Raw genomic sequence first — 14,518 nt, 5'->3', positions numbered from 1 at the left:
ATGGTATCTGTGATGGTGGTGGTGATGGTGTTGATGGTATCTGTGATGGTGGTGGTGATGGTGTTGATGGTATCTGTGATGGTGGTGGTGATGGTGTTGATGGTACAGTTTATGTGTTGGTGGTGGTGATGGTGTTGATGGTATCTGTGATGGTGGTGGTGATGGTGTTGATGGTATCTGTGATGGTGGTGTGATGGTGTTGATGGTATTTGTGATGGTGGTGGTTGTAGTACTGTAGTTCAAGAATGAGTTTCAGTTGGGCAAGTGCTTTGCAGCCCGATAGGGCCACGATGATTTTGTATCACTATACCTCATGATGTTATTTTTTCTTTTCTTTGCGATTAATGGTCAAGATATTAACACATTTACACCTGCGACTCTTTGCGAAGAAAAACTGCAACCTCGGGAGATAGGCCTATCCAAGAATATTATATGTGCACAAGTACTCAGATGATTAAACCTGAAGGGGATTATCACTGAACATGGCTCAATTAAAATTTGATTGATTGTGTGTGTGTGTGTGTGTGTGTGTGTGTGTGTGTGTGTGTGTGTGTGTGTGTGTGTGTAAACTGTAGGGGAGTGTTGGAATCTGTGTGGGAATATGGATGGTAGAGTGCTGAAAGGTCATACCAAAATGCAGTGGATGGAGGAAATGGAATTTCACTCCCTGGATCACTTGCTCACACATTTAGACATAAACACATTTGGACTGAAACGGAAATACACGTGTTGATTAGAGCGCGCGAGCGCTCACACACACACACACACACACACACACACACACACACACACACACACATTCGTCTAGGTTGCAACATGAATCTACAACATGAATATACATTTACACATCGACACAAACCTCTCACTTAGACCGTAACACAAATAATCGTACAGACTGGAAAGGAAAATAAATGTTCTGTTACGAATCAAAAGAAACTTAGAGCAGAGCAGAAACGCGTCCTTACACACTATCACGACATGGATGCACACAACAAACATACATTTAGAATATAGCGCCAACACATATAGCCTGCAACATAAACAGTCATTCTGAATGCAAAGCCAATATACAAAGACTGCAAGACAACTCTACATACAGACTACAAAAGAAAAATTACAGTAAACTGCGCCGCACAGGCAACATTAGTGACTGCAACATAAATACACAATAACCCATTAAAGCCTATTCGATCTCATCTGAGAAGAAAAAAGCCTTAAATTTTCGAAAGATGGCAGTTGATTGGTTGTCCGAGTGCATTTTATTATTTGCACTATATTTTGATGATTATTATAAATGTTACATTACCCGTTTCTGATGATGAGATTGCTCAAACAAAATATTGTTATGTCCAGTCCCCACACTGCCACAGGCTCCAGCAGCTGTAGTACAGTACAGGAAGGACGTAGTCCAGTGAGTTGTTCTCCCTATGGTTACGCACCTCATTTCTCCTTCTGTAAGCTGTGTGATGCACCCAGTGCCAACACCCTTGACCATTATTGCCTGCAATGTCCACTTGTCTCTGATTTAATACCACACGGACTCACATTAGTAGACACTTGTAAACATTTGTTGGAAGACGATAACCTAGATGTTATTCTCATGCGTCATCCACACTTTGGTGGGTGTTAATTTGTTTTAGCTAGACAGCACAGCGTGTCCTGCGTGGCACGAGTTCCCCTGTACTCACATATGGCCACATGGCACTGTAACAGGTTTGTCGCCTTCGGGCGTAATCCCTGTGGTCAGCCTTTAGGTGTGCAGTACACAAGATCAGCTGAGGCAAAAATAAACACTGGCTCCTTAAAGTTGACTATCTTTATTTTCCAAGTAATTCCACTTAATGCTTTCCAGTTCTCACAAGCACTGGAGCTATACACACATTACTAACTGCTATTACACTTAATGCTTAACAACACTGTTATTACACTTAATGCTTGCCAACACTTCAGTTATTGCACAAGTACAGAAAATAATCTTCATTGACAGTAACTACAATTAATGCTTGCGAGCAACTCTTCACAAACTTCACTAACAGCACTACACTCAAACTAAAACCGACTGAGCTTCACTCACACTGACCTGAAACCCAACTAAACTTGTAATAATCTCTACCCCATCTTATATAAGCTTGCATTTTACTAGAAACGTCTCCATTCTACGAGAACAACAGTTGCCAATTCTGAGACGACCAAAACATGCCAAAGCCTTCTTATATTACATAACACTCTATTATGGATTTCAGAGGCAGTGCTTTTCGGCAATAACTTTTTATCAAAGCGTTCGATTACGATGATATTTTATCAGGGTATGTTTCAGATCCCGACCTAACTGGCGTCAATATGGTTTATTACCAAATGTGGAGACTTAAGGCACGTATAAGAGGAAAATAAGCATGCGAGGCGACTGTTTTACCCATTGCTAGAGCAAGGCTAGCGGGGAAATGCCCCGTCCTCTCACTCATATCGTGACGTCACTTTGACGTTGTCCTAGACACCGCCCCCTAATCATCGTATGGACGGTATGGGTGAAATATTGGAAAGGGTGCGTGTCTGCTTTGGTAGACGGAGAATGTTGCCTATATTTGAAAAAAAAAAAAAAACTGGTATTTTCGTATAGGCCTATAAGGAAGTTATCCATTTTTTACGCAGGGATGTGAATTATTGTAATGTTATCATCATATATGGAAATGCCATCCACTTGAGGTGTACAACTCCCTATATCCCCTGATTGAAGTACACTTCAGTACACTTCCAACATTACAAATGTGTAGTGACGAAACGTGTCATATATAAGTAACATGATAGCCTTACACTGCACACATGGCATGTTGCCTGTTATCGCCACAGTGGAGTATACTGTATAGTTCAGCGGAGAGTAAGGAGACACCTTAATTCATTTTCTGTTCGAGTCAGTGTGACTTATAACCAAAGCAATGAATTGACATTTTCAGACAGAGTCCTGCCTTACGTTGAGTATCCGGGTGGGCGGTGCCTACATAACGTTATAACTATGTCACGCTAACCTCGCACGAGCGATAGCTCATTCTGTGACCTGGCATGCTTAGTTTACTCTTATACGTGCCTTAAGTCTCCACAGTTGGTGATAATCCATTCTGACGCCAGGGAGGTCGGAGTCTGAAACATATCCTAGTAAAATATCATCGTAATCCAACGTTTTGATAACAAGTTATTGCCGAAAACCAGTGTTCCAATGCCCCTGAAATCCATACTAAATTATTTACCATACGAACTTAAATTACATAATTTAACAAGCAATCACTTAAATAAAACATTATAGAGAAAAAGAGCACAAAAATTAATGCATAACTTACGAAATAACTACGTTCACAAACAGCAGGCAAACTGGCAACTCTCTCGTACCGGAACCAGCCTACCGTAAACATTGGGAAATATCGAGATGCTTCTCGAGCACCTAACTGGCAAATCTCGCTTCTTATATATATATATATATATATATATATATATATATATATATATATATATATATATATATATATATATATATATATCGTTGCTTACGTACAAGAATCTACTAACGAGGCTTTACAAATTATATCATATGGCTTAGATACGTGTTAAATATTTCAGTTCTCCAACCAAATCAACCTAATATTTCAGAAGTGACGTATGGTTCACCTTAATTTGCCTTTTCATGGGAAAAGGCCAAAGAACTCGTTAAGCTTTGTCCAAATATGTTGATTTGGCAGCAGAACTGAACATTCACATTTATCTAGGCCAACTCATAGATTTCATAAGGTCTCGACATCAAAGTAATCGATGCAAATAAAGACGCGTATATTTTATTTGAGCAATTTTATCGTCAGAAACGGTTACTGTAACCGATTAACATACATACATACACACACACACACACACACACACACACACACACACACACTCACACACACACACACACACATATATATATATATATATATATATATATATATATATATATATATATATATATATATATATATCCCATTATCCCATTAGCGCCCAGTGTCCTCAGTATAGGACGGAACTGGGCATCCTCAAAATTTAATAAAGAAGGGAACCCCGGGGTAGTGACCTATGAGCTTAGCGACTATGAGCCGACTGGCGGAGGGCGGTACGCCTAGCACCCTTCCAGCAAAATCCCTCGCACGGAAATCTGGGAGCCCATGGGATATACATACATACATATATATATATATATATATATATATATATATATATATATATATATATATATATATATATATATATATATATATATATATATATATATATATATATATATATATATATATATATATATATATATATAATTTAAAATATATCGTAACTAGTGAATACACTCGGGGAACCAATCAGCCGCCAGCTTTCAGCATCTTAAAGCTCTTCTCTTCTCAGATGAAATCGAAAAGGCTATAATGCCCAAGGTTCTTGTGTGGTGAATTTTGCTGGAAGGGTACTTAGCGTATTGCCCTTTAAATATCTGTTCACAGTCACGAAACTCATAAGGTCCGTAACCTGGTGTTCCCCCCTTCATTAACTTTTGAAAATGCCTAGTTCCATCCGCTTTTTGAGAACTTTCGTAACAAATGGGTTAAGCTTTAGATCACAAGCAAATGTATAAATAACAAGAGCATACAGACTACGACATAAAAACGTACTGAATGCAGCACGAACACACGTATGGATTGCTGCCTTTAGACTATAACCTGTGCAGACATATACAGTACATGTAAAGAGCAAAGGAATTGCGGTGGCTGGGTGGTAGCGTACTCATCCCGTGATGCGTGAGCCCTGAGTGTAGGGTTAGAACTAACATCCCTGGCTGGAAGTTAAAGTTGGTGCAGATGTTATTTCCTTTTATATGCTTGCATACGTTGGCCCCCTATCGGTTCTACTGATAACATGAACGGATTATGAAACACCCATACCTAACCATTACAATATTTCCACCTTGACATATGCATCACGCATCGTAAAGAGACCGCTTCCCCATCCGTGTTTCGCCAGCATGGAGGTGGATTACTTATGGCTTTCACTCCTATCGAGGAAAAGGTTCGCTGCTTCAGTGAACCAAATATACAGTAGATTAATACTGTCATACTGCAACGTTAACGCACATTTAGACTGCTACTCAAACTTACAGATAACAGCCCAAATACTTGTATAGACTGAAGTAAAAACATACATTTAACAGAATAGCACAAACACGCGTATAGAATTCAACACAAAACACACCACAGACTGCAGTACAGTCACACGTATAGGCTACAGCACAAATGTATTGAATGCAGCAGACGTGCATGTAAGAAAAAGTATGTGCAAAGTAGGGTTTCTCCTTTTGTTTTTATTTGAACTCTCTGGAATTCCGGGAAAAAAAAAAAAAGAAGTCTTCCCTGCATCCTGGGGTTTATCGGTACTGGTAAGAAAAGAATTATTTGATACCTCCCCCTCTCTCTCTCTCTCTCTCTCTCTCTCTATATATATATATATATATATATATATATATATATATATATATATATATATATACACCCAAGTAATATATTGTATGTATATATATATATATATATATATATATATATATATATATACACACAAGTAATATATTTTCTTGTATGGAAACGAGGTTGAATGCAACTGCTGTTTCAGCATTATTTAATTTTTGCTCAATGCTTTCCACGCGTCAGGCTATGCTACGTTGATTTTCAATTAGACTTCCGAGTAGCTGTCCAAATGTTAGTGTCCTTGGTAACAATTTGTTCCTTCGTGGGAACATTTTTAGACCAATCTGATGGCTGATGGAGCGAGACCTCATTATACAGGGGAGAACGACACCTGCTAACTCTTGATTGGTCGACCAAAAGCACGTGATAAAGTGTGTGGCAATCTCATTGGTGGAATAAGCTAGCCCACCGATTTTTGCGATTCTTTGCATCTTCGAAGGACTTGCAAAACTTCCCCTTGGGAGCTGATTGGAGGTTTCATTTCGGAAATACAAATTTTTCCAGAAAAATTAGTCTCCACGTGAGTGTTTTTATTCACTACCTTTTTCGAGGTGGTGACCGGTTAGGGAGATGTTGTCTACAGTAGTTCTGTACTGAATTTTCACCTATCCTTTCTGTCAGTGAGACACTTTGATAATTTTATCTTCGTCATTCTTAAGCAGGTGTATAGCCCACAGTCCTCACTTGGGCACATATGTCGGTAGATGACGTGATTTTCTTGCATGGGAGTACTTTTCACGGCAGGGATGTTCTTAAGTAGTGGATGGGGAGTTTTACAGGTCTTGTATTAAGTGACTAGCGCGATGCTTTTTTAGGATCTGTGCATTTGACATTTTTATGAATAATATTGTCCACCGTTCTCTCGTAAGTTTTATAATCTGCAGACACATAATTTCTGATTATCTATACTCCTTTGTGTGTGTGTGTGTGTGTGTGTGTGTGTGTGTGTGTGTACCTGCGTCCACCGCACCCTCACCCTCTGTTCCTCATAGAGCAATGTTCATTCAGTGCTGGAAAGACTTACGCAAGTTTTCGTCATATCGAAACAGCGATGTGGAAGACGTAATGATGAAGGAAGTTAGGAAATGGCACTCAAGCTACAGCGACCATTATCTCAATAACGAAAAAATCACTTTGTACCGGGTACTATCGAAATTGCATGCCTACAGATTAAAAAACAGACGCGATAATAATGGAAAGTATCATTAATAAAAATATCAAATGCACAGATCCTAACAAAAGCATCGCGCTAATTACTTACTATAAGAAGTGTAAAACCTCCTAGCTCCGACTCATGAGCAGCCCTGCCGTGAAAAATACGCCCATGCAAGAGCACGTCATCTACCAATATACTTGCACAAATGAGGACTGTGGGCCTCGTACCTACTTAAGAATGAAAAGGATTAAATTGTCAAGGAGTCTCACATGTCACCGACACAACGGATCGATGAAAAATCACTACAGAACTGGTCATAACATCTCCCTCACCCGTCAACACCTCGAAAAAGGTACTCAAATAATTGACCGTGAAAAAGAAAAACATAGACTCATCTTTCTGGACGCACTTTACATTTCCGAACTGAGACCTGGAATCAACTCACAAGTGGAAGATTTCCAAATCCTTCCAAGTTGCAAAAAATCACATACATCGGTGTGCTAACTCATTCCACTGATGATATTAGCCAAACAACTTCCATAACGCGCTCTTGGACGACCAATCAAATGGTAGCAGGTGTCGTTATCCCCTGTATAATGAGATTTCGCTCCACAGGCCATAAGATTGGTCTGATTACGGTCCCAGGAAGGAACGAAACGTTACCAAGTACACTAACATTTGGACAGCTACTCAGAAGTCTAAATGAAAATGAACGTAGCTTAGCCCGATGCATCGAAAACAATGAGCAGAAATTAAATAACGCAGAAATAGCAGTTGCATTCAACCTTGTTTGCATACCTGAAAGTATATACATACATGTATTTGCATACTACAGTAAGAGGCGTAGGCCCTATTGCGCTTTCTTTTTACATTCAGAGTTTACTGTATAAGAAGAGTACATAGAGAAAATGCAATTAAGTAGGTAACTTCCCACATTCTATGTTGTGACATCGTATCATTTCTTCACATGAAAACGTACATTCCAACAAAGAAAGGAAAACCAGCTCTTTTCCCATGTTATGCATACATTTTCATGTAACATTTAAGAAGTAACGGTAATTACATTTATCTCTCCCGGACGGAGTCCGATAAGGTAATGTTTTTGGTCGAGTTTGTTTGTTTGTTATCAACATTACTGAAAAACGGCTTAATGAAATTACATGAAACTTTCACGGTAGGTGGGCACTAGTCCCCAAAGAAAGTGATTAAGTTTTGGAGGTAATCGAGTAAACCTGAAAGGTCAAAATCAAGGTCACGGGTTTTCAGAGGGCTATGACTTGATAATGGTTGAAGATAGAGATATTTACTACAGAAAACATACAGGATCTCTAAATATGAGCATTCATTTGGCACCATGACATTTGACCTTGAATGACCTTGAAAGGTCAAACTCAAGGTCACGGATATTCAGGGAGCTGTAACTCGAAACTGGTTGAAAATAGAGAGCTATTTACTATTATCAACATATAGTGGTAAGTGGGGACGTTCACCATCCACTCACTCGATGTAGTGCTGCTCTCGAGTGTCTACCCTTTCCTCTCCTCCATCCTTCTTTCCTTCCATCCTTTTCTGTCTGTCTTTCCTTCATTCTTTCCTTGTCCTTCTGCCTACGGGTGACTTTACACTTCCTCTTCTGTCCTTCTTTCCTTCATTCTTTCCTCTTCCTTCTGCCTGTGGGTGACTCAACACAGAGTGACAAGCCAAATGGTTTCCTGTACACCAGGAAATCATTTATTACGCTGGATGGTAACCATATAAACAAATTTTGGCGCCTGATGGCTTTTTGGGTAATTATGGCACTCCAATCGGATTGAGCCGGTAAAGATTTATATCCAAGGGGTGGTTGGGGTTTATTGCTTACGTAATGCCACTCGGGGATGAGTGAGGCTAGTCACCCTCATCTTATATTTCAGGACCAACTTGCCTAGCCCCGGGCTCTTATGCTCCTCATGGGGTAACGTAGGACTGGATGATGGATGGATGGATAAAAAATCTTATACTGATTTTTAGTTATTACCGTGACCTTTGAGTGTAAATAACCTTGAAAAGTAAAACTCAAGGTCACAGCTACTCAGGGGCTATAACTCGAAACTGGTTGAAGATAGAGAGATATTTACTAATGCCAAGATATAGGAAGTCTCAAATGGACCTTCATTTGGCAGCATGACCTTTGACCTTGATTGGCCTTGAAATGTCAAGTGCAAGATCATGGTTTTTCAGAGGGCCTAACTTGAAAATATTTGTTCCAATACCTTAGACTTTTATTATGCATTGACACTGGCAAAAATGAGTCAGTATTTAACAGAAATAAAATAACTGCAGTTGTGCCTGGCACCACATGTTGAAAAATGAGAAAGAATCCTTCATGATCATGTAAGCTGCAAGACGATATATATATATATATATATATATATATATATATATATATATATATATATATATATATATATATATATATATATACAGTATATATATATATATATATATATATATATATATATATATATATATATATATATATACAGTATATATATATATATATATATATATATATATACAGTATATATATATATATATATATATATATATATATATATATATATATATATATATATATATATATATATATATTTATGTGTCCGACTCTGGGCATAGGCTTCACAGCCTGCTATCAAGGCCCAGCAGTCCTCCTACATACCATACACCTCTACATGTCACCACTTCGGCGCTAACACCCACCGTCCATATTGAATACATGCTAGGGCTGTCTCATACAGGACTGGTGTATTGGTATTAGCGGGGGTATTTTTACGACATGTCGGCGGGTCTTCTGGTAGATCAGTAAAGCCTGATTTAATGAAATTCAAATCCTTAAACTGTTCCCTGCCCCAGCCGGGATTCGAATATATATATATATATATATATATATATATATATATATATATATATATATATATATATATATATATATAATGCGTTACACCTGGAGGGGCGTTGGGATTTCCTAGTATAATAATGCCACTCAGGAAGTGTAAATGGTCACCCTCGCCTTAAATGCAAGGACTGGCTAGCGTAGCCCCGGGTTCGGAGGCTCTTACAATCACGATGGAAGTGCGCGCGCGCGCACACACACACACACACACACACACACACACACACACACACACACACACACACACACACACACACACACACTACTCTTAATAATGAATTAATGTAAGGAGCAAAAGTAGTCATTCGGCTATTTCTAAGTTTTGTCATAACTCAGCGGTCGATAATGGATTCTTGGCCTCGATGTACAATTTCATAGTTGTTTATGGGGTGGTGCAATAAGAGTAAAGGATTATGAACAAGATGTGAATTAGAAAAAACATGACATTTGAATTAGAACAATTTATAAAAGTTTTGATACCTCGTAAAAGACTTTTACCCCCTGGAATTGGGTTAGTATCCCGAGATACATAAATATCATTATTCTCTTCCTCGATCCCGAGAGGGAAACCCTAGTGCAGACAGCATCACAAACATAGGGTTAAACAACAACAACACACCCATTAAGTGCGACAAAAACTCATGTGCAAACTGTAACACAAATACACGTGTAGATTACTAACCAAATAAATACACTGCACATAAACATACGTAAAGAATGCAAACCATGCACATATAGATTGAAAAAAAAAGAAAAAAAAAAGAAACATACACATTGAGTGTAACACATATGTAAACAGTAGACTGCAGTACAAAAACACATACAGGCTGCGACAAATACAATATTAATGCAGTCATTTTAGTACTTATTGGCACTGGCAGATCCAGCAACATAATGTCCACCTCATCAATTATTAACTCATTAATATATCCAGCGCTTACCACTAATTACAAAACGGCGTGTCTCTTTATGTTAAATGAATTTCGGTATTGAACATAAAGTTGATGACTGGTTACTTAAGAAGGGTTGGATACTGTACAGATATCCTCCTCGTCATAATACGTGCACGCATTTACTTTCTCAAAACATACATACCCTCAGTACACACACACACACACACACACATATATATATATATATATATATATATATATATATATATATATATATATATATATATATATATGTATACCGGTATGTGTATATTATATAGACTGATAGATAAATATAGATAGATAGACATAGATAGACAGACATAACCAACATCATCATCAACAGCAGCAGCAGCATCTGAGGAGGCCTTTGTTCAACAGTGGACTTGAAATAGCTGCTGCAGCTGCTGGTAATGTTTGCTACGTTTTACCCGCAAACTTCTCTATCTCATCTCTCCACCTCCTGTCTGGCTTTTTTCTGCTACGCTTACAATCGCTTGGAGTCCAGTCAGTCAGCCTCTTACTCCAAAGGTTATCCCTTATTCTTGCTACATGACCTACCCACCTCCATTTCTGTTCATTTATAATTTCAGCTATGTTTTTGACTTAGTCTGCTTTCTCAGATATGTTAATATTTTCCTGTCTCTTGAAGATATCCCCAACACTGACCTTTTCGTTGCTCTCTGAGAACGAATTAGTTGATTTTCCGTCATTTTTTTTTTTTTTCATTTTCCAGGTTTCTCAACCCTACGTCATAGCTGAGTTTGTTGTATACTTTTCATTCCATACGTATTGGCAAGTTGCTTTTAATTTTGTATCTATGTTTACCGAAAGATTTCCACCCAATTGTAATGCGTCTTTTTATTTCACTATCGTGTTCATCTGTTAGTTTCTGTAATTGACCCAAATAATTCAGCTCATCGACTTCTTCAAGAATTTCTTCGCTTAGTCTGTTGCCGATTTCCCGGGTCTGACACAGAATTTGATGTTTGCTCTCTGCTCTTGCTCATTTCTGACCTCACAATGGACCTCAAACTTGAAAGTTTGAGGTCCATTGTGAGGTCAGAAATGAGCAAGTGCTCGTGGTCACAAAAACGCGTGTACCACATGCCCCGATGTTGGCAGTGCGACAGCGCGCACTGCGCGCAGCACACTGACTTATACAGGTTACTGCTTGCCCCTGCTGCGCGCGCATGACTGTGGGCCGTAATATAAAAACTAAACTCCAGTATCCTGACTCGTCTGGTTTCCTTTCATATATTGATGTCCCCTATATTAGGTTGTGCCTCGACTGACAAGTCACCAGGCGATGAGTGCAGGTATGTAATGTAGAAAGGCATTTCATATCTGCAGTCGATGGTGTTCTCTTGGTCGAGGCTTTTTTACCATTAGTGTAGGTCTAGTTATTTGTCTCTTAAGATTTAGTATAGGTTAGCGATTTGTCTGTCAGGTGATTAGTTTTAGGGTCTTTAGATTAGGCATTTTTGTTTATAAGTAATATAAGGTTAAAAATATAATAAAAAAATAAAAACTACAAAAAATAATAAAATAAAAATTATATATATATATATACATATATATATATATATATATATATATATATATATATATATATGTGTGTGTGTGTGTGTGTGTGTGTGTGTGTGTGCGTGTGCATGAAAGTGTGTATGTTCATATGCATGGATGTGTGTATGTATATATATATATATATATATATATATATATATATATATATATATATATATATATATATATATATTTATGTTCGTATATATATGTATATATATATATATATATATGTATCAATGTATATACATATATATATTATTGCCTTAATGACCATGGGCTCCGGCCCCAATGGTCGATAGGCAAAAAAAAAAAAAAAAAAAAAAATGACGCAACGCACACACCACAAAGCCAGCCAGGAGACAGGACGCGTGTGCTGGGCATACCCCAGGTCCTGTCCTCCCACCCTTACTATATTTTACCCAGCCCATACCCCACTGACCGGGCTAATGTATGGCCCGGCCTGCATTCTACTGTATGTGCAGGAAATCTTTGAAAGAAAGAAAGAGTGACGCAAGTGAGCGTCTGACGTTCCTGTTTTTCGTACCATAAATAAATTTGCTGTTCACGCCAGGCGTTCGTCACCTGGTTATGGCGTAAAATAGTATTGGAATATCAGAGGAGGATAAACGCTACAAGAGACCACCCTTTCGTATAACAAATTTAAATATTCATAAATATGATAACCGGTTATTCCATTTATAAAAACTGAATAATTCAGGAATCAAATTTTCCCTAGCAGGCTAAAATATATGAGAAACACATGGCTGTTCATAAGATTTTACAAGACTAAACGCTTCCGTAACGAATACGAGTACACGAAAACTATGGTGGGGACGTGGCGCATAATATTGAGTTAGGATATTAAATTACACCTTCTAGTTTATTTCAGACTACCTGTGTACTTTCTGAATAGATTTTTGAAACGGCAACTTTTTGAAAGTTTGTGTGTTAGCCAGCTCAGTGCTTCAGTTAGCACATCTGAGGGCAAGCCAGTAAGCTTCTGTCTCTAGTCCAACATCACTGTGACACTTCTTGCATATGAAAAGTCATGAATAAATGACGTGTAAGAAGTTCATTCATTCATTCATTGCCAGACGCCATGTATCCCAAACGGGGTGGCCAAGGGCTTAGTGTTAATTGTTTTACAGGGAGGGGCACTAATCCTCCACCAACCCCACTTGACACGTAGGGATGCCAACAGCATCTGGTGTTCCCAGGCGGTCACCCATCCAAGTACTAACCAGACCCAACGTTGCTTAACTTCGCTGATCAGATGGGAAGCGGTGCACTCAACGTGTAAGAAGCGCATATACAATGTTATATTACATGGCAGAGTTTGGTCAGCATTGGTAAATGGTTCGTTTGGTTTGTATTCACCTGTTTTAGTGTTCTCTTACAGTTAAATTTCAGAAATTGATAATAAAACAGACACAAATTTTTCATCAGTACCGACAAGTTTGTGCAATCACTTAAGTTCTTTCTTTAAAAATGTGATTCGTTTTTGCACCAAAATAAATTGATAAGCTGATGTAGTTAAGATAGTTGGGTAAGGTTACCAGATACTGGTATGAGTGAATTTGTTGGTTAGGATGCTGGCTGAAATATTACCTGTTTCAATCAAGCACTCAGATTTGAGCACAGGTGTGTAGGCTTTAAAGCAAAACTTGTTAGTAATGCAGTTTTTTCATGCGAATTAAAAAAAAAAAAAAAAAAGGCATCTTCCTATCCCAAGAGTTGTTCTTACAAATAGCTATAGGCCTAAGGAAATAGACTGTTCCATGCATATATAATATAAAAACTTGTTACAGTAATTGGATAGAAATGACAGTTATTGTAATGAAGGAGTAGATAGGTGTAGAAAAGTCATGGAATGTTGGTTAAGGTGGAAGAGTTATACAAAAAGCATAGAAGAGGTGTAAGTTAAGCAATGACACAAACAGGAAGTAATGAGATTAATATTTAGTGAAGGAGACAAACATCAAGCATATGACCAGAGTAGGAGAATGCTAGGAAAACACAACAGTAAACAGTCAGATAATATATAAAACAGAACTGGATGAAAGTGCTATAGAAATGGAATGATTTCTGGGAAACAAAAAGGAAAGCATGTCTAGCAGACTGGAACAGAAATAATTAGCTACTGTATATACCATGTATCTGGTAGGTGGTGGCGACCATAATCCACTTACTTGATGTAGTGCTACCTACCTCTTCCTTAGCCTTTATCATTCTTTTTCTGTGTCTGTCCTCCTCTCCTCCTATTTCTCCCATCTTTCCTGTCACTTCTTATTGCTTTTCTTTCCTTCACAGGTGGCTTTACATTGAGTGACAAGCCAAATGGTTTCCTGTAAGCTAAGGAAACCTCTTATACAGCGCTATGGGTTGGCTTACCATATAATTAATT

At 38.1% G+C, this 14,518-nt stretch overlaps 1 pseudogene; it reads right to left on the bottom strand.

Annotated features, from left to right (window-relative positions):
- Positions 1–13,306: 13,306 nt before the first annotated feature.
- Positions 13,307–13,425, bottom strand: LOC145403850 (5S ribosomal RNA; annotated as a pseudogene).
- Positions 13,426–14,518: the final 1,093 nt, after the last annotated feature.

This window comes from Coenobita brevimanus, chromosome 61 (genome assembly GCF_032717465.1).
Source record: "Coenobita brevimanus isolate Jiangsu-jjx chromosome 61, ASM3271746v2, whole genome shotgun sequence".
In the NCBI taxonomy this organism is placed as follows: domain Eukaryota; kingdom Metazoa; phylum Arthropoda; class Malacostraca; order Decapoda; family Coenobitidae; genus Coenobita; species Coenobita brevimanus.
Note: the sequence above shows the minus strand (reverse complement) of the source record. Positions and strands in the feature narration are given on the sequence as shown.